This window comes from Galeopterus variegatus, unplaced genomic scaffold (genome assembly GCF_000696425.1).
Source record: "Galeopterus variegatus unplaced genomic scaffold, G_variegatus-3.0.2 Scaffold1272, whole genome shotgun sequence".
NCBI classification, from domain to species: Eukaryota; Metazoa; Chordata; class Mammalia; order Dermoptera; family Cynocephalidae; genus Galeopterus; species Galeopterus variegatus.
The window spans coordinates 271,183-298,593 of NW_007727383.1; the positions used below are offsets into that span (position 1 = coordinate 271,183).

The 27,411-nt window shown below is 38.6% G+C and overlaps 1 pseudogene; it reads left to right on the plus strand.

The window, feature by feature from the left end:
- The first annotated feature begins 7,078 nt into the window (after positions 1-7,078).
- On the plus strand, positions 7,079-26,980 carry LOC103593078 (annotated as a pseudogene).
- Positions 26,981-27,411: the final 431 nt, after the last annotated feature.

A 27,411-nucleotide genomic window follows, 5' to 3' on the forward strand; every position in this document is an offset into this window, starting at 1 on the left:
GTGTCCCTTGCTGTGCAGAAGCTTTTTAGTGTGATGTCGTCCCATTTGTGTACTTTTGTTTTTTTTTTTTTTTTTTTTTTTTTTTTTGTCTTTTTTCCGTGTCCGGCAACGGATCGCAACCCTCAGTGTTGCCCCCGTACCGGACCGGGGACCGGCAACGGGATCGCAAGCCTCGGCGTTGCTCCCGCGCCTCGCTCAGCCAGTGAGCGGGAGCCGGTCTGTACGTGGGATCCGAACCCTCGGACGGGAGCGCTGCCGCGCTTCCCAAGCAGCGCACTATCCAGTGCGCCACCGGGCCGGCCCACCATTTGTGTACTTTTGGTTTAGTTGCCTGTGCCTTTGTGGTCTTGTTCAAAGAAGTGCTGCCCACTCCCATTTTGTGTAGCGTTTCTCCTGTGTTTTCTTTTAGTAGTTTCATAGTTTCGGGTCTTAAAATTAGGTCTTTATTCCTTTTCAACTTGATTTTTATGTACGGCGAGATAGGGGTCTAGTTACAGTCTTCTACATGTGGACATCCAGTTTCCCTAGCACCTTTTATTGAAGAGGCTCTCCTTTCTCCACCGTATATTCTTGGCAACTTTGTTGGAAACAGTTGGCTGTAAATGTGTGGATTTATTTTGGGGCTCTCAGAAGTCAGCGAAACAGTTTACTTATGTTTATCTATTTATTACAAAGGATATTTTATCTTTTTAAAGAATTTTTTTACTTTTATTTTTAACTTTTTAAAATTTGTTTTTGTAAAACATATATTTTTTTCTTTTTCTTTTTTTGTTTACAAACTGTATTTTAAGGGATACTAATGAATGGCAAGATGGAAGAGATGCATAGGGCAAGGTGTGGGAAGGAGCACAAAGCTTCCATGCCCTCTAAAGGCATGCCACTCTCTTGGAATTTACATGTGTTCAGCTGTCCAGAAGCTCATCTGAACCCTGTCCTCTTGGATTTTTATGGAGGCTTTATTATGTAGACATGATTGATTAAATCACTGGCCACTGGTTATCAACTTCACCTTCAGCCCCTCTTCCCTTCAGGAGGTTGGAGAGTGGGGCCGAAAGTCCCATCCTTTTAATCATGCCTTGGTCTTCCCAGGTGACCAGCCCCTGTCCTGAGGTAATCTGAGGGCCCCATCCTTGAATTATCTTATTAGTGTACAAAAGACACTCTTGTCACTCCAGAAATTTCAAGGGTCTTATGGCTCTGTGCCAGGAAAGGGCTGAAGACTAAATATATATTTTACAGTTTCACAGGTTTAATTGAGGAAACCTGTGATCACATCTAGAGATGAATGAAGGAAGTGAAATTAGGCAGAGAGAAATATTATCTTGCATTGCAGTTAAAACCAAGAGTTAAGCTGAGTCCACAGGGAGCTCTGGCAGCAGGAGGATGGGTTCCTTGGTCCTGATGGGGAGGATTCAGGAGGTTCACCACAGCATCCACTCCACACGCTGAGTTGTGTGGAATCTTTTGGTACAAGAATCATTGTGCATCCATAGAAGAATTACAGCAAAAATCTCAGGCATCATTTTGTGGATTACCGTTTGTACTTTGGGGTTTTGGGTTGTAAGTCAAGAAGGTTTCACATGCATTGTGGAAGATAAAAATGACAATTTGGGGTGTTTTCTTGGAAGATATTGTAGTCTCATTAAAGCATGTGTGCCATTGGAGACATCTTTCTTTTATCAGTACATTTTGGAGGTGCTATTGTTTTGGGTGGGTCATTATGAATGAAAATGTGATGTCTGGGGTCATTGGGTCTTTGGGTATATTGATCTGTAATTACATCATGAATGCATGAATTATTGGGGCTTGGAATGTCTTGTGAGATTTTATAGCAGGATGGAGGAATAACTATGGGGTGTCTAGAGAGTGTGTTGGACCTCATTGGAGTTTGTAATAGTTTCTGAGTATGGAACGGCAACTATGAGGTTGAAGGTCCATATGGCGGATGACTTTCATTGGGGAAGGCTTACTGATGGTGAGTCTGTGTGCACAGCTTGACAGGCTGTAAGGGCCTGTGACTTCAGGAGAGATCATTCCAAGAATCAGAGCACAAACAGCACCACGGTGATAGTTATTCTCTACTGCCCTCTGCCTGCCTGTCCCCACACACACACACACACACACACACACACACACACACACACACACACACAGCAGGTGGTGAGTGGAGAGACAAGATGTCTTAAACTAAATGTAGAAGTCAGGTATTTCTTCTGCAAGGAGCGGCCAGTAGGTCCTGGCAAGGGAGTTTGAGGAGAAAACTGGGAATGCTGTTTGGAAAGTTACATACAGCCCCAGTAATGTTAGGGAGACTTAGGAACTGGAGAAAGGAAAAGCTCTGTTCATGCTCTCTGAGTGACCCTGTGCTCCGCAGTTAGTAGGATAGAAGGGGTAAGCTAATGGGATTAACATTTAGAGAAAGGAGTTTGCCTTTCCACATGACACACAAAATCACCCTACCTATGTAATTCTCTCTTTCCCCATTGTCTTCTTTAGAATAGCAAAGTTGGAGCTTTTGCGGGTGGGTAACTTGAGGAAGAGGAGTGGTATGTCTGTTCCTCTCCTTCAGTCAAGTCTTCTATCTTCTTCTCTACTGTTCTGTTTTGACCCACACTTTCTGTGGTTCTGCTTTTTGTTTGCACAGTCCCAATGCCCAGCCAAGATCCAAGGATTTGAGCCTGTGGAAATTTAAGCCAATGTTATTGCAAGGTGAGAAATCTTAGACTCCAAGGACTTTTCTCTTTCTAGAGATCCGGGCAGCCTGGAGGCCTCTCCATTATCTGCCTGGTTTAGTTTCTTTTATTGCCAAACTGGGTCTTGGCCTCAGGAGGCTACCCCATGGGTTACCTATCTCCTTAGTTTCTGGTTGAACTTACCCTTCTCACCTGTTGTGCAAGGACAATGGTCTGGGTGAAGAACCCTTTTGCTCCTCATCTTCTCCTGGTCAGCTCTCCCTCAAATATGATAAAGACCATTGCAGGACAAGTAGGACCCCTGCACATATCACTCCCCCAAAGTGAATGTCATGCCATAGGTGTACTAGTATCACTTGTGTCCTTTTAATTCATTCATTTATTCACTGCTGACTGCCAGGCTTTTTTGTTTGTTTGTTTGTACTGGGGATAGAAATTGCAAACCAATGGAGTATACTTCCCCACCATATTGAGATTATTTTTAAATGGTGGAGACAAATAAATGCTTTCACTTACTAATAGTCCAGCAAGTCAAATGACCTAAAGTGAAGGATTTATGTAATCATTCCCCCACATACCCCTGACTTCCTTGCTTCTATCTGACATCATCATCACTTTCAAGTCTGCCTACTCTGTGCCTGCCCCTTGTGGCTGATCAAAGCTGGAGGAAAACATATCCAAATTGACTCGTTTTACTTTACCTTCCTGGCCCAGCTTCTCTTGCATTCATTCTCCTATTTGTCTATTCCACACTTTTCCTCTGGCACTCCTCAGAAGTCCAACTCTTCCTCTTTCATGTTTTCTGTCAGTCAAAGACCATGGTTTGTTCTTCCTCCAGTGAGCCTCTGGAATCAAAGGGTAGAGATCTTCTCCAGCCAGCCAGCCACCTGTCTCAGACCTGTGTTCCCTACTCAGTACTGACTGGAAATTTTCTCTCCCTGTCCCTGGCTGTTGCTGACCCTGCGATTGTGCACCACTTGCCACCCCTCTCACAGTCCCAGTATGGTATGGTGTCCTTCCTCACCTGTGTCATCAAGTTTTACTCCAGGGGGATTATTTTGGTCACTGTACCCAGATGGTGGTATTTGTCCATTAAAACTCATGTGCTCACACACACAATAAAGCCTTTTTTTCCCTTCTAGTCTTTCGTCTTTTTTTTTTTTTTTTTTTGTCTTTTTGTCTTTTTTCCGTGTCCGGCAACGGATCGCAACCCTCAGTGTGGCCCCCGTACCGGACCGGGGACCGGCAACGGGATCGCAAGCCTCAGTGTTGCTCCCGCACCTCGCTCAGCCAGTCAGCGGGAACCGGTCTGTATAAGGGATCCGAACCCTCGGACGGGAGCGCCGCCGCGCTTCCCAAGCAGCGCACTATCCAGTGCGCCACTGGGCCGGCCCTAGTCTTTCGTCTTTTTTTTTTTTTTTGTCTTTTTGTCTTTTTTCCGTGTCCGGCAACGGATCGCAACCCTCAGTGTGGCCCCCGTACCGGACCGGGGACCGGCAACGGGATCGCAAGCCTCAGTGTTGCTCCCGCACCTCGCTCAGCCAGTCAGCGGGAACCGGTCTGTATAAGGGATCCGAACCCTCGGACGGGAGCGCCGCCGCGCTTCCCAAGCAGCGCACTATCCAGTGCGCCACTGGGCCGGCCCTAGTCTTTCGTCTTTAAAATAAAAAATCCTATATTAATTACATCTCCCCCTGTAGTAAGGACCCCTCTCTATGCTCCATTGAAGAGCACAATACACCAACCACTTGTTTACAGTGTCTTTAATTCTTGCCTCCAGTTCTTGCTGAAACCCGTCCAGTCAAGGTTTCACACCTGCCATTCCACTGATATTTTCTTTTCACAGTCTTAGTGACCTCCCCATTTCTAAGTCTAATAGTTAATTTCCTGTACTCAGATTTTTTCTCCTATTAGCAGCATGTTGCACAGCTGATCACTCCAACTTCTTTTTTTTGGCTCTGAGGACATCCCACTAACCTTTAAACATCTGTTTACTTTAGTTTTCTTGTTGTCTCCATGAGCATTTCACACTTTTCTCTGCTGGTGTCTTCTGAAGTCTCCTTTCTCTGAATGTGGGAGTGTCACATGGCTTAGTCCTTGAACCTCTTCTCACCTCTGTCTACACTTACTGCCTTTCCTTGTCATCTCATCTCATGGCTTTAGACAGCACCTAATGCCTCCATTTCCCCTGCAGACCTCTTCCTTAAACTCTAAGAATACTCTGTCCAGTTGTCTCCTGGGCATCTGTGCTGGGACATCTAACAGGTATCTCCACATTCGTATGTCCAAAAGTGACATCCTGAAGTTCCCAAAACATGTCCCCTTTGCAGTCCTCCACATCTCAGGCAAGGGCAACCCTTTGGGGCTTAGGTGACCATCTTAGCATGTTTTTAAAGTATGTTAGATATTTCATTTATAACAGCTTTAATTTTTAAGATAAAGGAACAATTAGATGCTTACTTAAACGGGTAAGGGAATACATGGTTTTTAAAATTCTATTCAAGTGTGGGAGAGAAATGTTTGAAGACCTCAGCCCTGGCTGACATGCTTCCCCCAGTACCTCTGACTTCATCTCCTGCTTGTGTCCTCGCTCACTCTGCTCCAGCCACACAGGCCTCTGTTCTTTTCCTGGGGTCAAGGTTGCTCCTGCTGCATGGTCTTCACTGGGGCTGTCCTCTGCCTAGAACTCTCTGGCCCCTCAGCTGCAGGTGACAAGCACCCTTTCTTCTCTGGGTCTTTGTTCTGATATCACCTTATCAGTGGAGACTTTTGTGATCCCCAGCCCCTCATTAACATTCCAGGCACACCCTTACCCCCTCCTGTGGTCCATATTGCTGATTCTGCATGTTTTTCTCTGCTCCCTCAACTTCCACTGTCTGGATACTGGAGACAGTAAGGCCCCAAGGGGAGAGCAGAGCCAGAAGGTGGGAGGTGTGCTGGGCTTGCCCCGTGTTAGATAGAAAAAAACAAACTGTTTCCTCCTACTACATTCTCAAAACACAGAACACTTCTGACACCAAATGTGTGGGTTTTTTTCCCTACATACCAAGCAGTTCTCCAGGGGACAACAACTGGGCATCTTTTAATTCGATTCAGTTCTGACACTGTATACTTGGAGTTAGTCAGATCTTCCAGGTTAAGGGCTCAGTTGTACAAGAGTGCACCCCATTTCAGATGCCAACAGCAAGTGGTTGGTTGTCACCCATACTTCTTGCCAACCTGCTTTTATCAAGGTTCCCCTGACTCCCTCCTAGTGTTTGATTAATATGTTAGGACAGCTCACAGAACTTAGGGATACACTTGCTTACACTTACCAGTTTATTGTATTTATAAATGATATGATAAAGGGTATAGATGAACAGCCCGATGGTTCTTAGCTCAAGAGCTTCTTTCTCCATGGATTTGGGATGCACCACCCTTCTGGCATTTGGATATGTTCATCAACCAAAAAGCTCCCTTAACTCTATAGTTCAGGGATTTTTATGGAGGCTTCATCACATAGGCATGATAGATGATTAACTCTATTTCTATCCCTTAACTCTCTGGGGAATGAGGGGAGCCGAAAGTTCTACACTTCCCGTCATGGCTTGGTCTTTCTGGTGACCAGCCCCCATCTAGGTGCCCACGAAGCGTTTCCTCATTATTAACAAAAGATGCTCCTATCACCCAGGAAATTTCAAGGGATTTAGGTGCTCTGTGTCAGGAACAAGGGTTAAGGACCAAATATTAGAATAATAGGTTCTCCTGGCACCCCTCTCTACAAGGGTTTTAGGAGCTCTGTGTCAGGAACCAGGGGCAGAGACCAATATATATATATTTCTTATGATTTCACACTCGCTCTGAGTGGTGTTTAACCCTGGCTTCACATTAGTACCCTGCGACCTTTTATAAATACATCTTTTGTGCCACCTTATTAGAGGTTCCCATTCATATAGTAGTATTGGGGTCCAACCTTGATAATATTTAACATGCCCCATGGGATTCTAATCTGTATCCAGCGTTGAGTACCAAGGCTCTGTGACCTCCATTTCTGAGAGCCGAGATCAGCCTGTGATCCATGGAGAGGTGAGGGGAACTATGCTCTGCTTAGAGCTTGGTTAGAGCTGGCTCTGTGACTTGAAGGGAAGGACCAGTCCACTGCTGCATTATATACATATTGACTTCTGTAGGAAGGGAGAGACTTGTGAACAAAGGGTCAAAAGACTCACTTGTTGGTTTCGTATAGGAGTTTATTGTCCCCGCATCTTCCTGCTGCAGTGAGCAGCAGAGGACCGTCTTTTCCACATGGTGAGGTCTTACCTGTGTTGTGGTGCAGGAAGAGGGTGTATTGGTTCTAAGCACTGAATAGCTTATTTTCAGCATTTCAGATTGCCTTCTAAAGACTCATGTTGCCTGAGGAAGAAGTCCAGAGGAGAAGAAAAAGGACTGAAAGAGGAGTCAGGAATGTCTCTTTCTCAGGTAATGTCAGACTCAATTGATTGTTCTGTCTCCCCTTACTTCCTGAAATGACTTTGTTTGAACTTGCTAATCTTTTTTTTATTCTGAATTATCCTTTTTGACATGGTTGCTCACACTCACCTATGTCTTCTCTCAGTCTCCCTCATCTCCACTTAGATTCCATCCCATTGTGACTGAGTAACATGGAACTTGTGAAGAGGCTCCCTGGGGCATGCTCTCAGGAAATGCTTCACACCCAGAAAGATTAGTAAAAGGGTGGTGGTCCCGTGGTAGCAGGGAGTGTTTAGGGGCCACAGCTGGGTGCACTGTCAGCTCTCTGTAGACCAGGGTTAGATAAGCTGTGCATGGAAGTCATCTTAATGTGCACAAATACCTGGTGAATTCTGGAAAAGTAGACTGATAAGGTAGAATTGTGTTTGTCTGATTTTATAATACATTCAAAGATAAGTCAGTGTTTTTGGCTCCAAAATTATTTGGAATGGAATGGAAAGTTCAGAAATAGATATTAGTGATGGAGTATGTTTTATTCTATCATCGATTTTATTTTATTTTAAATTTTTTATCATTGATATTTTTTGCTATTATTTATTTATTTATTTAATTATACATACATGTGGGGTACAACATTGATTTTCAGTAATTGTGTAGAGTGTGTGGTGGTTAGATCAGTATAGTTAGCTTATTCATCATTACAATACACAATCATTCTTTGTGTCCATTGACCAATTTCTCAGGCCCCCTCCTTCTCCCCCTCCCCTCCCCTTTTCCACCTCTAGTTTTCTAAAAGTTCAATGTATTACTGTGATGTTTCTTTCTTTCTTTCTCTCTGTCTCTCTTTATTGTTCATTTGTTTATTTATGAATTCAGTTCCTGGTTATGAGTGAGAACATGCAATATTTCCCTTTCTGTACCTGGGTTGTTTCACTTAGAATAATTTTCTCCAGGCTCATCCATGTTACTGCAAGTGGTAGGATTTCATTATTTTTTATGGTTGAGTAGTATTCCATTGTGTATATATACCACAATTTCCTTATCCAGTCATGCATCCATGGACATTTTATCATTGACTTTAAAATATGAAATCAACCTAAATTCTAAAAGCAGCAGATTCTGTGAATTATTCTCAGCACATCCATCTCTGGGAGGTTGCCTTTTCACTCTGTTGTCTGTTTCTTTTGATGCACAGACTTTTTATGTTTGATGTTGTCTTATTTGCGTATTTTTGCTTTTCTTGCCTGTACTTTTGGGGTCCAAGAAATTATTGCCAAATCCAATGTCATGAAGATTTTCTCCTATACTTTCTTATAGAAGTTTTATAGTTTTAGGTCTTAAGTTCAGGGTTTTAATTGATTTTGAGTTAATTTTTGGTAAATGGTAGAATTTAAGCTTCCAACTTCATTCATTAGTATGTGGGTATCTGGTTTTCCCATCATCATTTCTTGATGACACTGTCCTTTTCCCATTGTGGAGTCTTGTCACTTTTGTTGAATATCATTTGGCTATATAGTAGTCTCCTGTTATTTGTGGGGGATATGTTCCAAGACCCCCAATGGATGCCTGAAACTGTGAATAGTATCAAATCCTATGTATACTGTATTTTTTTCTGTACATACATACCTATAACATTTAATTTATAAATTAGGCACAGTAAGATATTAACAATAATTAATAATAAAATAGAACAATTATGACAACATGTAATAAAAGTTATGTGAATGTGGGCTCTCTCAAAATATTTTATTGTACTATATTCTGGGTAAAGGGATAATTTATATCTCAGGCAGGATGGAATAGGGTGGCATGAGATTTCATCACACTACTCAGAGCAATGCACAATGTAAAATTTATGAATTGTTTATTTCTGAAATTTTTCATTTAATATTTTTGGGTCACGGTTGACCTCAGGTAACTGAAACTGAAACTCAAAACCGTGGCTAAGGGGAACAATGTATACATGAGAATTTATTTCTGAATTCTCATTTCTGTGTTGTAGGTCTATATCTATCTCTTTATTCCAGTAATGTGCCATCTTGTATATATAGTTTTTCCAGTATGTTTCTAAATGAGGAAGTTTGACACCTTCAACTTTATTCTTCTTTTTCAAGATGTTTATTTGCGTATTTGGAGTCCCTTGAAATTCTATATGAATTTTGAATGTTTATTCTCTTTCTGCAAAAAATGCAATGGGATTTTGATAGGGATTGCATTGAATCTGTAGATTAGTATGGGTGGTATGCACATTTTAACAATTGTAAGTCATCCAATCCATGAGATTGGATGTCCGTTTATTTGTATCTTTGAAGCAATCTTTCCTTGTTTTCAGTGTATGTCTTTTATTTCTTCAGTTAAGTTTATTTCTAAGTATTTTATCTTTTTGATGCTGTAGTAACTGGGATTGTTTTCTTTTTCAGGTTTTAGATCTTTAGTGTATAGAAATGCAACAGATTTTTGTGTTCTGATTTTGTGTTCTGCAACTTTGCTGAATTTTTTTATGCATTGTAACGTGTTTTATGTGTGTGCAATCCTTATGGTTTTCTACATATAAGATTATGTTATCTGCAAATAGAGATCATTTTACATCTTTTCCAATTTAGGTGTCTTTTATTTCTTTTTCCTAGTTTTGTTGAGTGTTTTTATCATGAAATGTTGTTGACTTTTGTCTAATGCGTTTTCTGCATGCAATTTAGATGATCATGTGGTTTTTGTCCTTCATTATGTTAATGTAGTGTGTGGCTGTGATTGATTTTCATATATTGAACCGTTCTTGCATTCCAGGAATAAATTCTGCCTCATTGTGGTGTATAATTTTTCTAATGTGCTGTCGAATTTGATTTGCTGTATTTTGTTGAAAAATTTTGCATCGATATTCATCAGGGATATTAGTCTCTAGTTTTCTTTTCTTGTAGTGTCTTTGTCTTGGTTTGGTATTAGAGTAATGCTGGCCCAATAGAGTAAGTCCAGAAGTTTAATTCTTTGGAAGAATTTGAAGACAGTTGTTAATTCTTCTTAAAGGTTTGGGAGAATTCTCCACTGAAGCTCCCTGGCCCTGGACTTTTCTTTCTTGGAAATTTTGATCATCTGCTTCCATCTCACTACTTGTTATAGATCTATTTTTTTTTTTTTATTTCTTCATGATTAGGTCTTGATAGGTTGTAGTTTTCTAGGAATTCATCCATTTCTTATAGGTTATCCATCTAGTTTGTTGGCATATAACTGTTCATAGTAATCTCTTATAATCCTTTTATTTGGAGGACATCAGTTGTATTGTTTTGTTTCATGTCTAATTTCAGTTATTTGAGTCTTTTCTTTTTCTTAATTAGTCTAGCTAAACTTTTGTCAATTTTGTTGATCTTTTTCAAAAACCATTGCTTGGTTTCGTTGTTTTTTCTGTCATTTTTCAAACTCTTCCATTTTTATGGGCTCCAGTATCTATTGTTTGTTTTCTTCTTCTCTGTGGTTCATTTGTTCTTCTTTTCTACTTCCTTAAAGTGTAAAGTTAGGTTGTTCATTTGAGATCTTTCTTCTTTTTAAATGTAAGTGTTTACTCCTATAAACTTTCCCCTTAGTACTGCTTTCACTGCATCCTGTAAGTTTTGGTAGGCTGTGTGCTGTGGTCAAATGTATCCTTGAAAAGTTCATGTGTTGGAAATGCAGTCCCCACTGTAACAGTGGTAAGAGGGTGGAAAGTCTGATTGCAGTATTTGAAAGGTGGAGCATTTGAGAGGTGATTAGATCATGAGGACTTTGCCCTTGTGAGTGGATTAATACATTCATAGAGTAATGAGTTATCATGGGTGTGGACTGGTGGCTTTACAAGACGCACATGAGAGAGCTCTTGTGATTCTTGCCATGTGATACTCTGAGTTGCTGCAGAGAGTCATCCCACCAGATGTGTCTCCTGAATTTTGGACTTCCCAGCCTCTGAAACTGTATAAAATACATTTCATTTTCTTTATACATTACCCAGTTTTAGTTATTGTTATAAGCAAAAGAAACAAAATAATACTCTTGTGTTTTCATTTTTATTTGTCTCCAGATATTTTAAAAATTGTGTTGTGATTGTTTCTTTGAACCAGTGGTTTTTCAAGAGTGAGTTCAATTCCCACACTTTTGTGGATTTTCTGTTTTCCTTCTGCTTTTTATTTCTAGTTTCATTCCATTTTACTTGGAGAAAATACTTTGTATGATTTCAGTCTTCTTAAATTTGTTAAAATTTGTTTTGTCACCTAATATGTGGTCTAGTGTGGAGAATGTTCTCTGTACGCTTGAGAAGAATGTGCATTCTGTTGTTGTTGGATAGAGTGTTCTGTATACATCTCTTAGTTCCAAGTGGTCTACAGTGTTGTTTAAGTCCTGTGTGTTCCTGTTGATATTCTGCTTGGTTGTTTTATTTATAAGTAAGAGTTGGGTATGTAAGTCTCATACTATTATTGTGCTGCTATATGTATCTTTCTTCATTTCTGGCAATATTTGTTTCATATATTTGGGAGTTTTAATGTTAGTTACATATATGTTTTTATTTGCTGGTGAATTGACCCTTTTATCATTATATGATGTTCTTCTTTGTCTCTTGTGAAACGTTTTTCTTAAAGTCTATTTGTCTGTATAATACAGCCACACCCCTATTCTCTTTAAGTTCCTGTTCACTTGGAATATCTTTTTCTATCCTTTCACTTTTACCCTATGAGTGTCTATAGATCTAATGTGAGTCTCTTGTAGACAAGGTACAGTTGTAACTTTTTAAAATCCATTCAACCAATGTATATCTTTTAATTGGGCTGTTAAATCCATTTATGTTTAAAGAACTACTGATTGGGAAAGACTTAATATTTTCATTTTGTTAATTCTGTTGTGAATGTCTGTAGTTTTTTTTGTCCCTCCTAAATTCCCTTGCTACCTTCTTTCATTGATTTTTTTTTCTTTTTGTCATGACATGTTTTGATTACTTTCTTATTTGCCTTTGTGTATATTCTATATTTTCTTTGTGGTTACAATTGTAAATACATAAGATATATATTGTAACAATGTGTTTTAAACAGATTGACATGTTAAATTGACCATATATATATAAAATGTACTCCTTTACATCTTTTGTCTCCCCACTGTATGACTTTTTTTTTTTTTTTTTTTTTGCTGCTGGCTGGTAAGGAGATCTAAACCCTTAGCCTTGGTGTTATAACCCTCTTTATGTTATCGATGACACATGTGACCTCTTTTTGTGTTTTGTATATATTAACATAGATTTATTATTACTTTCTATGCTTTCATTTTTAAAATTTAACATGAAATATAAAAACAATTTACACATTGACGTAATACTACAGCATTCTGTATTTGTCTGTATATTTAAGTGTATCCAGGAGTTTTATGTTTTAATATAATTTTGTGTTGTTGTTTATCGTCCTTTTGCCTCAACTTGAAGGACTACCTACAGCATTTATTGTAGGGCAGGTGTTGCAGTTATCTACTCTGTCAGCGTTTGTTTATCTGAGACAGTCTTAATTTCTCCTTTTTTGAAGGACAGTTTTGCTAGGTATAGTATTTTTGGTTGACAGTTTTTTTTCTTTAATCCCACTCCATTTTAGCTTCCAAAATTTCTGCTGAGAAATTTGCTGATAATCTGATAGGAGCGCCTTCTTATATGATGTGTCACTTTTCTCTTGATGTTATCCACACTTTCTTTATATCTGACTTTTGATGGTTTGATTATGATATTTACATATAAGTCTCTTAGATTTATCTTAGTTGGATTTCTTTAAGCTTCCTAAATTAGTATGTTTATCTCTTTCCTCAGATTTGGGAAATTTTTTGCCATTATTTCTTCAAATAGACTCTCTGCCCCTTTCTCTTTTTCTTCCCTTTCTGAGACTCTCATAATGTATATGATGTTATGCTTAGTGGTGTCCCATGAGTCCCTTATGCTCTTAATTTTTCTTCATGTTTTTCCTTTTTGCACCTCCTCTTTGTAAATATCGAAAGTCCTATCTTTGACTTTGCTGATTCTTCTGCCTTCTCACGTCTGCTGTTGAACCCCTCCAATGAATTTTTAAATTTAGTTATTGTATGTTTTAGCTCCAGAATTTGTTTAGTTCCTGCTATAGTTTGCCTCCCCCCCCCCCACTCATACTGAAGCTTGATCTCCATCAAGAGGGTGGGAGATCCAAATATGGGTTTAAAAGGTGGGACCTTTGGAAGGTGATTGAATTGTAAGGGCGAATGGATTAATCCATGAATGGATTAATGTGTTAATGGATAAATAGGTTATCATGGATGTGGACTTGTGGTTTTATAAGAAGAGCAAGTGAGCATGTTAACATGCTTTTGCCCCTTTTGTCATGTGATACCCCACACTACCTCAGTACTCTGCTGAGAGTCTCCAACGGTAAGAAAGCCCTCATCAGATGTACCCCCTTGACCTTGGACTTCTCAGACTCTAAAACTGTAAGAAATAAATTTATTTTCTTTATTAATTACCCTGTATCAGGTATTATGTTATAAGCAGCAGAAAACAGACTAATACAGTTTCTCTTTATAATTTCTATTTCTTTGCTGATATTCTCATTTTGTTTATACTTAGTTTTTGTAATTTCACCAAGTTGTCTATTTGTGCTCTCTTTTAATTCATTGAGCATCTTTATGGTGATTATTTTTAATTCTTTTGTGGTTATTCATATTCCTTCATTTCTTCAGGGTCAGTTTCTAGGTATTTAATTTGTTCTTTTATATGACCCATGTTTCTCTTTCTCTTTGTATGTCTTGTAGTCATCTGCTAGGACCTCAGCATTTGAAAAATCAGCCACTCTTCCCAGTCTTTGCTGTGTTCCTTTGGTCACTAAGGTCTTTCTCCAGTTAGCCTGACTAGAGATTCTGGATACCTCTCAAGCCTTTTTTGGGATGTGTCCTCTCTGGCTTTTGCTTGTAATCTAGTAATTGAAGATGTTTGTCTGTTTGTACACAGATACTCCTTTTCGTCTGTCTGCAGTACTGCAGCCTATCTGGTGCTCTTGTTAGCCATGGTACTGTATTTCTACCTAGTGTCTGTATGTGTTACTGCTGACACTGGTTTTTGTTGATCATCTTTGTTCTCAGTGGCCCCCACCTGGTTCCTTGTTTCTTTCAGTGCTTGCATTCAGGCAAGACAGGAACCAGCCCTTGAGGCAGCTCCCTGAAAAGACAGAACATTGGAGAGACCTTCTATTCCTTTCCTCCCCAGGGATAAGTTGGGAGGTGGAATTTTCCTCCCAGTCATTACCATTTTGCATCCCTGGGGCAAGGACTCTAGTGAGTGAATACCACATAATTTTCTACCTGGTTTTGAAGGTGACTTCATGCTTCCTTGGCATGAAAAGAGCATGAGGTAACTTTTTTTTTTTTTTTGTCCTTTTTTGAGACTGGCTGCACCGCGCTCAGCCAGTGAGTGCTGTGAGCGCACTGGTCATCCCTATATAGGATCCGAACCCGCGGCGGGAGCACTGCGCTCCCAGCACCGCACTCTCCCGAGTGCGCCATGGGCTCGGCCCATGAGGTAATTTCTTAACAGGTTTCTGGATTTCTTACAAAGGCAGTTCCATGTATTGTTAAATCTGTGTCTAGGTGCCAAATGGAAGGTCCGGATCTTCCTATTTTGCTATCTTGCTGACATCACTCCTTCAGTTTTATAATTTCTTCACATAGGTCTTGAAATATCTTGTAAATAGGTGCCATGGTATATTTGTTAAGTGAAATGCCTTCTAATTCATGTGTGTGTGTGTGTGTGTGTTTTAGTGCTACTAAAGAAGGAATATAGTTTTTAGTATGTTATTAGTTCTTATAGTTAAGTGGCATTCTTTTTCTAGGTTGCAGTCATGTCATCTCTGAATATCAACAGCTCCAGCTCTTTGACTCTTTTTCTCTCTCCTTTTTTCTTTTTTTTCCCTCTTCTACTGATCCTTACTAAGGCATCCTGTGCAGTGGTGAATGGTAGGAGCCCTGGCTGACCCTCTTTCTTTAACTTTAAAGGAATTACATCTATGTTTATTGTTGATCATGATATTTGATAAAATGTTCTTGGTTAATGACAGATTTCCTGTCTCCCTCAATTGTTTTTATCATGATTTTTAATTATCCAGTAATTTCTTCAAGTACCTACTACTGTGATAGTTTATTTTCTATCTTAGCCTGTTAAATTAATGGATAATGGTAAATAAATTGTCTAATCTTGAATGAGTTTTATTAGTAGAATAAACAAATAAACTCTATTTGGCTTTTTAAAATTTTTAAATATTTAAATTTAAATGGATAAAATTATATTTATAGGGCCGAGCCCGTGGCGCACTCGGGAGAGTGTGGCGCTAGGAGCGCAGCGACGCTCCTGCTGCGGGTTCGGATCCTATATAGGAATGGCCAGTGCACTCACTGGCTGAGCGCAGTGTGGGTGACACCACACCAAGGGTTGCGATCCCCTTACCGGTCACGAAAAGACAAAAAAAAAAATTATATTTATAGTTTGAATATTTCTATTTCATAGAGATTGGATTTTTCTATGTTTTTTTCCCATATTTGTACCATTCTTTTACTAGCCTAATATAGTATATTGACTAAGTATAATTTATACATTTTATTGTCCCCAGAATGGTGAAATGTGCATGAGGTAAAATTATAATGAAAAAAGTCATTCAAAAGATATGTCATTAAGAAGCATCTCGTCTTATATTTGTTCATTTAGGTGTCTGTGTATGTGTGTGCATGAGTGCATGGATGCACAAGCCCATGGCTTTTATATAAGAAACATTATCATTTCATAAATAATTTTTGTATTCTTTAACTGTTGATGTTAAATCTTAAATATTTTCCATGGCCTTATTTTTTCCACACTGTCACATTAATAAGTTAAACTATAGTGAGAATACTTATGTGTGTGCATGTATAATGAACTTTTATGCAGTTCTATGTTGTTAGCCTTGAATTTGTTTCAAGTTTTATTAGTTAGGAAACTCTGTCAAAGAACTTTTGATGCTGTAGGTGTTACTTAACTGATTCTTTAGGTTCAGTTCTAAAGCTTTACTGCCTGGATCCAGGTGCTTGCTCTGTTGTTTTTAACTGTTTGACCTAAGATTTGTTTCTTTTTTTTTTTCCTTTTTGTCTTTTTTTGTGACCGGCAACGGATCGCAACCCTCAGTGTCACGCCCGTACCGGACCGGGACCGGCCACGGGATCGCAACCCTTGGCGTTGCTCCCGCCCCTCGCTCAGCCAGTGAGCGGCCGGTCTGTATGTGGGATCCGAACCCTCGGCGGGAGCGCCACCACGCTTCCCAAGCGGCGCACTATAGCAGTGTGCCACCAGGCCGGCCCCTAAGATTTGTTTCTTAAGAGTGTCTGTGACAGTTTTCTACTAGTAAGATGGGAACAGATCTTTCTCTCATGTTGTTATATGAATTAGTAATGGAAATCATTTAAAATAATTCCTAGCATGTGGGAAGTGTTTTCAGCCTTTAGTCACTGCTGTTGCTGTCATTATCACAGTTTTTAGGTTCTGACCTTTGTTTAAAGCCATTGTAGACTTTGTCATCTTTGGAGACATCACTCGTGCTCTAGCTCATCTAAATGCCAAGTATTACTTGGTGTATTGAACATATTATCTGACACTATAAAGATAACCCTGTGTTAATGTTTTATTTGTGTATTCCTTGGTTTGTCAATGAAAATGAGAAATCCACATGGATTTAGAGTATATCATAACATCCTCTGGAAAAGTATAATAAAATGAAATTAGAGACATAATTTGCTTAAAAATATCTTTATGTGTATCTGGCAGAACACAAACTGAATTGATCATTGTATCTGTCTCCTTTTGTCATTTTGTATGAAGATGATAAATCTCCCCATGGCCCCTTGGTGAAATGTGTTTTTTCTTTTCAGAGTCCTTTGACTTTCAGGGATGTGTCCATAGAATTCTCTCAGGAGGAGTGGAAATGCCTGGACACCACTCAGAGGGCTTTATACAGGGATGTGATGTTGGAGAACTACAGGAACCTGGTCTCCTTGGGTGAGGATAACTTCTCTCCACAATTTGGGAATCTGCCGTAGTGTGTCTTTGTATTTTCCCTTGCGTGCCTCTTCAGAGGCCTGCTTTGCTTGACTGAAATTGAAGCTCTGTTGACTCAAACGAAAAGCTTCATAATGATGCATCTGGACTTGCTTAACTATCCCCTTTCTTCAGATGATCTGCCTCCTTCATGATATATCATTGGTGGTTTCAGAGCTTAAGTATAAATAAAACCCTATGGCAGATTTTAAAATATCCGATTTTCTGTTTCTACTCTTGTGCTTGTGACGCAGTAGTTCTTGGAAGAGAAATAGATATATAACAGGAATCTCTCTTTCTGAGCTGTGTATTACCTCCACACTGGAGAATGAGGTGAAAATAGCAAAAACACCAAATGGATGGGGATGTATTAAAGGTATGAACATAGGTCATAGCTCTGATGGGCAGAGAAGAAGCTGCACCATTAAGTAGCGTTTGGGTAGCTGTTCCCAAATTGAAGAGTTCTATGGGAATACAAATGTTTTTTTTCCTGTGGACTCTCAGAGGAAGTCTTTCTCTGCCCCAGCTTACCACTGTGTTCTTCAGGTTTGTAAACTTTTATCCTTTAACCCTCCTTGGGTGCTGCAGTTCAGAGACAAAGGTGAAGTCTTCATGGTGATGGACAGCACTCTGTCATCTGGCTTCTGCGAACTGTTTGGTTCCTTGACTCTGAGTGGCAGCACAACTGCTGTTTCAAATGGGTCTCTTTCTCCCAGGGTCTCTCCTTCTGTACTGGATTCCATCTGATGCTTATCTCTCAGTTCACATAGATGAGAGCTGAGGCCGCCATAGTTCTGACCCCTGATCTTTTCCTGGTTCCATCCCCATTTCCTGTACTTGGAAGTCCTAATCAGGAGATGGGAAATACTGGTTACTTTTTCTTTGCTTTTGGGGCCCCAGCAACTGAATGGAGCTGTCTCAAGTCCTCTCTGCCTGTTGATATCCCTGAGCCATTTCCTCCATTCTGTTTACCACACTTCTCAGCTGTGTGTAACAGGAAAGTTGGTTGGATCTTCTGAGATTGTTACTTACCAGAACTGCAATGGCAGTGTACAGAGAGATCCTCTCTTTCATCCCAATTTCTACGTGAGGTCTGTGGAAAGAGCACAAGATCCTACAAAATCTGACTACATTTTGTATTTTTCTCTCCCACTACTCTTACTACTCTGTGAATATAGAAAATCCTTGCTGATTTCATATTCTCTTACGTTTCTGTCATTTTGCCTTTGAAACTTGCTTCTGAAATTACACATTCCAGGGATCTGAAATTTCATCCAATTTTTTCTGCTGTGATGACCCACCTTTAAGTTAAAGACAACTTCTGGTAGAGTCTCCCATGGAGTGATTTACTTGGTGACAAAAATTTCTTGAAAGGCAACACTTTGATAAATATGTTACAATATCATCCTACCACATGCAAAACTGCCACTTGAAGATACTGAGTAAAGTGGTCAGGAGACCCAGAATGTGAGATAGAAAGCGTCATGAGATCCAACTGATAAGTGTTTTCAGTTTTCTTTTTGGTTATTAAGGAGCTTTACAAAAGTGGCTCTCAAGGGCATTGTGACAGTGTTGATCAAATATACCAATGATCATCTCCTTTGAGCCAGCAATAAATGGCGTGGGAATTTATCTTAGAACATTGTCCAAGTTCACAACCTCATATTTATGAGGGTGTTGACCAAACTGTTGTTCATGCCGTCTTGTTCATCCTCTTTGCGTGCCATTGTTTATTCTCCTTCAACAAATGCAGTTGTCAGGCATCTTAATGAAGGAGCTTATGAAGTGGAATGATATCTACCTTTTTTAAGTCTATAGTAATTTGTTTAATGTCACTGCTCCTTTCATCTTGTGCATTTCTATGTATTGTAAATGTACTTGTTTGTTTAATTGATCAAAAGTTTCATGTTTTTAATGAGACTTTCAGTATTTGTTTTATGTCTGCAATGTGTAGGGCATTGTATTGGGGGAATGGATATTGTTTTATATATTTTACAAGATTTTTTTCTTTAGTGTTGAGTGTATGGCTCAGCACAGTTTCCCTAAAACCTACATAAACTCCAGAATATTTTTAAAAATATAGTCAATTATTTTTTTTACTTCTGTTTTACCTGACTTAGTACCTACTATTAAAGTGTACTTTTGTCAATAAAATTTATTGCAGTTTGTAAATTAGTTTTCAATACATTGAGAAATATACTTTTTTTTATTGTCACTGTCTTAATCCCAGAAATACCATTAAATTGATTTGATATAATTTATATTATAGAAGATAACATTGCTTTTTGTATAGTATGTTTTTAGTTGTCTAATCATAATATGTTGGGTTTTGTTTAAATTTCACTGGGTTTTTATATTTCCTCTAAATGCTGTGTTGTATAAATTATTCTCCTTGTCTAGAATCATCACATTCATCTTGGTATATACTAAATTAATATTGAAATATCTCAGTATTTTATAGGAAGCTTAGCCCATTTCTTGCACTTCATGGACTTCTGTTGTTTATACCCCCTGTATTTTCTGAAAAATTTTTGAAGTTCTAGAAGTTACATTCTTCAGTTAACATCTTTTTTTTTTCCATCTGAATTTCCTGTAACGTTCACCTGGTCTCTGTGAACCCACCTCCTGCTGCTGTCTTCTTGTTCTCTGGCTCTATTTGCTGCTTATGTTGCTGGTGACCCCCTCTGTGGGTCTGCACACCACTGCCAGGAAATGTGTCTGCACTTTGCTGCCTCTAATAGTGCCCTTCAGTATAAGCCACTCCCCAGTGTGGGTCATTCCTTGTTTTCTCCATTAGGTTACTTGTGTTCTCCTGGTGATAATTATGAAGTCGGATTTACTAATTTTGGATATGTGCACATTAATTTGTATTTATTCACAAAAAAGCAAAAAATTAGAAGGAAAAAAACTAAAAAAAAAATTATATTCATAGTAACAGCTGTCTACTAATACATATAGTACTACTACCCCAAACACATTTCTCTTTTTTAATTTTGTCATGTAACTTTTATAGTATTTTACTTTGTATGAACTTAGCAGAGTTAAAATAATATCTTATTTTTGTTGTTTTAATATAGATTCAGTTGATTAGCATGAGTTTTTTTGTTTGTTTTTTGGTGGCTGGCTGGTATAGGGATCTGAACTCTTGACCTTGGTGTTATAACATAGCTCTCTAACCAACTAAGCTAACTGGCCAGCCCACCATGAATATTGAAACTCACTTTTGCCCCATCTCTCTCTCTCTCCCCAGCTGCCGGCAACTATCATTCTACTTTCTGTTTGTATGAATTTGACTCTTTTAGATACCTCATATAAGTAGAATCACATACCATTTGTCTGTTTATGGCTGGCTTATTTCTCTTAGTGTAATGTCCTCACGGTTCTCATGCATGTTGTTGCATATGTCAAGATTTCCTTGTTTTTTAAGGCTGAATAATTTTTCATTGTATATATGTTTACCACATATTCTTTATGCATCCATTCATCAGTGGACATCTTGGTTGTTTCCCCTTATTGGCTGTTGTGTATGATGCTGCTGTGAACATGGGTATGCAAATATCTCTTTGAAATCTCCTTTCCTGTTCTTTTGAATTTATACCTAGAAGTAGAATTGCTGGAGACTATGGGGTCTCAGTTTGTTCACGCTGCTGTAACAAAGTACCATAGACTGCATGGCTTATAAACAACGTAAATTGATTTTTCACATTTCTGGAGGCTGAAAGTCTGAGATTAGGGTGCCAGCATGACTGGGTTCTGGTGAGGGCCCTCTTCAGAGTTGTAGACAGCTGACAGCTCATTGTATCCTCACCTAGTAGAAAGTGTGTGAGCTAGCTCTCTAGCCTCTTAAGAGCACTAATCTCATTCATGAAGGCTCCACCCTCATGACCTAATTGCCTCCCAAAGACCCTTCTACAAATCACATTGGGGATTAGATATCAATATATGAATTTTGGGGGGACGCATTCAGTCCATAGCATTTCACCCTTGGCCCCCAAAATTCATGTCATTCTCACATGCCAAATATATTCATTCCATGTCAACAGTCCCAAAAGTCTTATTAACTCATTCCAGCACCAACTCTAAAGTTTAAAGACTAAAGTCTCATCTAAATATCTAAATCATAGAGAGAATCTAAGTACTGTTTATCCTGAGGTAGAATTACACTCCAGTTGTGAATGTGTGAAACCAAACTATGTGTTTTCAAAATATACGCATGGGGACAGACACAGCATAGACATTCCCATTTCACAAGGGGAATGGGGAAATAGGGAAGAAAGAAAGAGTGTGGGGTCCCAAGCAAGTCCAAAACCTAGCAAGACAAACTCTGTGAAACTTTCAGGCTTGAGAATAATCTCTTTGGCTTCATACTCTACCCTCTAGGACCTCTGGGGTAGCAGTCCCGCTTTCTGGACCCAGTGGGATCCATGGTGAACCCATCCTCACAGCTCTGGTCATGTTTGGAAGAGAACACCAAGGGTGTGTCTGAGCGAAGGTTTGGTAAGGAGATTAGTATGTATGTGAACAATGGACATAATCAACAAATCTTAAGGAAAACTAGGAACAGACCAGCAAACACTGCCAACAGGGACTAAAGAGATTAGAAAATGGGACAAAATAAAGGAAGACTACGACTTCTTCTGCCCTGCTGTACTGGACCATAAAATTATTTGGCTTTGAACATGGCCTGTTTTTTAAGAAGAGGGAAGAAGGACCCCAAAGGCAATTCAGAAATCATCAGGCTGCCAATTCCAGCAGAAGCCCGGAGTGCATGGGACCAGGGGGCAGGATTGCCTCCCCCTTGATTTCCAAGGGCAGGACCAATGCCCAGTGGAGTCACATTCTGGAACCCTCAGGGTGAACCTCTTAGTATCAGCAGACAACTGTGGCATGGATGGGGCCACCTCGGAGAGCCCCAGACTGGGCAAGGCAGAGAGCTGCTATGGGAGTGAGACCCAGGCAGAGAGAGAACTGCTTTGGGGGCAATCCTGCTGAGCTGTGGGTGTGATGTTGCTACCCCCGTGAGCCTGGAAGGCTCAGCATTGAACTACAGAGGATTATTTTTGAGCCTTAAGGTCTAAGCAGTTTTCACTATTAGGTTCTGGTCTTACTTGGGAACTGGCAATTTTTTTTCTTTTCTATTTCTCTGTTTTGGAATGGGAATGTCTATCCTATTCCAGTCCCATTACTGATTGTATTTTTGAAAGTATATAACTTGCTTGGTTTCACAGTTTTTAGCTAGAGAGGAAGTTTGCCTCTTTGTAAATTATACCTTCCATCTCACTCATATTTGATTTAGATGAGACTTTGGACTTTAGATTTTAGAGTTGATGATGGAAAAAGTTAAGACTTCTGGAACTGTTGGAAAGGAATGAATATATTTGGCCTGTAAGAATGACATGAGCTTTGGGAGACCAAGGGCAGAATGGTATGGAATGAATTTTTGTGTCCCCCCAAAATTCATGTGTTAAAATCTAATCCCCAGTGTGATGGTATTTGTGGGTGGGTCTTTGGAAGGTGATTAGGTCATCAGGGCAGAGCCATCATGAATGGGATTGGTGCCTATACAAGAATCCCAAGAGAGATTACTTCTCTCTGTTTTCTCTCATGTGAGATGATAGCAATCTACCAACCAGGAAGTGGGACATCAGTATATGCCAGTGCCTTGATCTTGGACTTCCTAGCCTCTAAAACCGTGAGAGGTAAATGTTTGTTGTTTAAGCCATCTAGTCTGTGGTCCTTTATTACAGTACCCTGAACTGACAGACAGCAACACAACTCAGTTCTTGTAACTCCTTTGAAATATTTCCTTCTCAGCTCTTGTATTTGCTGTTATCTGTTGTAATCTATACTACTTGGGGAGGTAATTATGCTTAAGAACGTGTTGTCTGAGCTTGCAGTACCGAGTTTAAAACCTGTTTCTCTCACTTATTTTTGGTTTAAATTTGGGTTAGATATATACTCTGTGGGTTTTCTGTCCTTATTTGAAAAATAATGTAATTTACCTTAAGTCTTTTTGACAAGTTAGTACACTTAGGTGGCTTAGAATACTGCATGGTTTAAGTAAAAGACTCAAGTTACTTTTGTTTAATAAGAGATATCAATTTTGTGTCCTATTTATTATGAGATGGTCCTTTGCCTGTATTATATCTTGCATGTTTTTATTTTGTGAATTTTTTCTGGTAGAGTTGTCTCTGACATTAGTTAATAAATGTTCAAAGTACAAACTCAATATCACATGTGTTTTGTGGCCAGTGAAATGGATAATTAAAGGGTTCTGCATAGATAGGGTGTTGCTCTGATTGATTGGCTATTACATAACTGTCGACTTGAAGACATAATAATTATGATTTCTGACTTAATTTTCCAATTCTTATTCTGCATAATGTTATGTATTTACTTGACTTGAGATTTCAGAAGTCAGCGATGTGAACGTATTTGCCAGTTCTCATATTGTGTGTTCTTTCTAGAATAGAAGCCTTTTATTTATTCTTAAGAGGGAATTGTTCAGAATTCCAGAGACTATACATTTTTATAATTGTGATTACATATTACTTACTTTCTGTTTTATCATGAGTTACTAGAATGTCTTATTAATTGTCATGATTTACAAATGAAGGTCTTTCTCATTTTTCAGTATAACTGACATGCACCACTTGTTAATGATGTGAAATGCCTATTCTGCATGCATGAGTATAAATAGCTTTATAATAGATATTCAAGAAAATATTATATTTTTATAACATTATTTTATTAATTTTTTCCTCAGTTTCCCAGTGCTATTATTGTTTTGCAATTTTAAATTGCTGTTTATTTAGATTATTCATTAGGTAAGTTTATTTTGGATTATTTACCACTATAATATATCATGCTGTTCTTTAGCATTATTTGTATACAATATGAAGTTAAAATGTGTTTTAATATATAGTTATATAGTTAAAATATAAATATTTTATATAAATTAATTAAATATATAAATAAAATATAAAGTTAAAATATAATATGTTTCTCTTCAATTAGTAGACAGCCATGTATTTACTGCTAATTGGTATATGCTTGGGTCATGGTGGGAAGATACCATTTTTTTTTTCAAGGCTAACATATATTTGTACAACATAAGTATTTGGGTCATAGGTTGTTTGAAACTACACTTACCTAAAATTGATTTGAATTACATATAATCACTCTTTCTTCATTAAGAATCTTGTTCCTTTTGTGTTCCTAAAAATTTGAAGATCACGGTTGAAAATTGTATAACTCTGTTCTGTAAAAGTATTATTTTTGGTATAATATGTTTTCCAGTATGAAATATTGATTTACCAACTGTAGCTAATAAGAAACCTATATTCTTTTATATCTTGTAGACATCTCTCTTACAGATGTGATCAAGGAATTATCACCACAAGAGAACAATAGCTCAAGAGAAACATTCCAAACAGTGATGTTGGAAAGACATGAAATTCATGACATTGAAGATTTTTACTTCAGAGAAATCCAGGAAAATATGCATGACTCTGAATGTCAATGGAGAGATGGTGAAAGGAATTACAAAGAAGTACCTATAACTCAAAAAGAAAACTTCACTGGTAGAAGAGATCAACATGATAGAAAGAATGTTAAAAATAAGCCTGTTGAAAATCAGCTTGAATCAATCTTACAGTCACATCTGGCTGAAATGCAGAAATTTCAAAATGAAATGAAAATTTATGTATGTAATCAAGTTGAAAAGTCTATCAAGAATGGTTCCTCAGTTTCACCACTTCTAACAATTCCTATTAGTGTCAACACTAATACTAATTAGAAAATGTATTTGGAAATAATTTTATGCATTCTTCATTACTTACAGAAGATCAGAAAGCACACATTAGGGAAAAACCTTACAAATGTAATGAGTGTGGCAAGGCCTTTAATTGGAGCTCCCACCTCACTAGACATCAGACAATTCATACTGGAAAGAAACCATATAAATGTGATGTATGTGGCAAGGTCTTCCAGTCAAAATTCAAACCTAGCAAGTCATCGTAGAATTCATACTGGAGAGAAACCATACAGATGTGATGAATGTGGCAAGGTCTTCAGTCAGAGTTCTCCCCTTGAAAATCATCACAGAATTCATACTGGAGAGAAACCACACAAATGTAATGAATGTGGTAAAACGTTTATCCAAAATTCTAGTCTGGTGGACCATCAGAGAACTCACACAGGAGAGAAACCATACAAATGTAGTGAGTGTGGCAAAGCCTTTATTGTGTGTTCAAGCCTAACTAACCATCAAGTAATCCATACTGGAGAGAAACCTTATAAATGTAATGAGTGTGGAAAGACTTTTATCAGGTGTTCACAACTTAAACATCATGAGAGTATTCATACTGGAGAGAAGCCATACAAATGTATTGAATGTGGCAAGTCCTTTAGGCAATGGTCTGACATCAGGATTCACCAAAGAATTCATGCTGGAGAGAAACCTTACAAATGTGAAGAGTGTGGCAAAGCCTTTACGCAGGGCTCACACCTCAGTAAACATCAGATAATCCATACTGGAGAGAAACCGTATGAATGTGATATATGTGGCAAAGTCTTCAGCCAAAACTCACACCTTTCAAGTCATCAGAGAATTCATACTGGAGAGAAGCCTTACAAATGTAATGAATGTGGCAAAGCCTTTAGTGTGCGTTCAAGCCTAACTTGCCATCAGGTAACCCATACTGGAGAAAAACCTTACAAATGTAATGAGTGTGGCAAGGCCTTTATCAAGCGATCCCATCTTAGACATCATGATAGAATTCATACTGGAGAGAAGCCATAGAAATGTATTGAATGTGGCAAGTCCTTTAGGCAGGGGTCTGACATCAGTATTCACCAAAGAATTCATGCTGGAAAGAAACCTTACAAATGTGATGAGTGTGGCAAAGCCTTTACTCAGGGATCACACCTCACTACACATCAGATAATCCATACTGGAGAGAAACCGTATGAATGTGATGTGTGTGGTAAGGTCTTCAGTCAAAATTCACACCTGGAAAGTCATCGTAGAGTTCATACTGGAGAGAAGCCTTATAAATGTGATGTATGTGGCAAGGTCTTCAGTCAAAATTCACACCTGGTTAATCATCGGAGAATTCATACTGGAGAGAAACCATACAAATGTAGTGAATGTGATAAAGCCTTTAGTGTGCTTTCAAGCCTAACTAAACATCAGGTAATCCATACTGGTGAGAGACCTTACAAATGTAATGAATGCGGTAAGGCTTTTAGCAGGTGTTCACATCTTAGGCTTCATGAGAAAATTCATACCGGAGAGAAGCCATACAAATGTATTGAATGTGGCAAGTTCTTTAGGCAGTGGTCTGACCTCAGGATTCACCAAAGAATTCATTCTGGAGAGAAACCTTACAAATGTCTTAAGTGTGGCAAAGCCTTTACAAGGGGCTCACACCTTGCTAATCATCAGATAGTTCATGCTGGAGAGAACTTTACAAATGTACTGAATGTAGCAAAGCTTTTAAGCATGGCTCTAAACTCAGGGTTCAACAAATAATTCACACTTATAAATGCAATGAATACAGCAGATGTTTGAAGTGGTGCTCACTGCTCATTAGATGTAAGAATATTCATCCTGGAGAGAAACCACACAAACGTAATGTGTGTGGCAAGGATTTTTCCTAAAGATCAATAACTGGGGAATATCAAAAAAATTCATTCTGGAGAGAAACCTTACAGATGGAATGAGTATGACAAAACCTTTGCCATAAGTTCAAGTATTACCTGACATCAGATAGTCTGTATTGAAGAGAAACCATGTAAATGTATTGTATATGGCAGAGGCTTTATTCAGTCCTCACAATGCTCTAGACATCAGTATATACATCTATGAGAATCACAGAAAAGTAATGTGCATGCTAAGGTGTTTTACCTGATGACCAAAACTGTGGAACATCAGAAGATTCACACTAGAGAGAAACCATACAAATATAATGCATGTGGTAACGAATTTATACTAGCAAGAAACCTTACAAATATAATGAATGTGGTACATTTTTAAACCAATTCTCATATGACTATGTTTCATAGAATTTGTACTAGGAATAAATAAGTCTCTAGTTCACCCAAGATACTACATACTGCAGAATAATTACAAGTCAAAATATGTTAAAACTTGTGATATATATCAAAGGAGCAAGAATGTGTGGAATTGGCCAA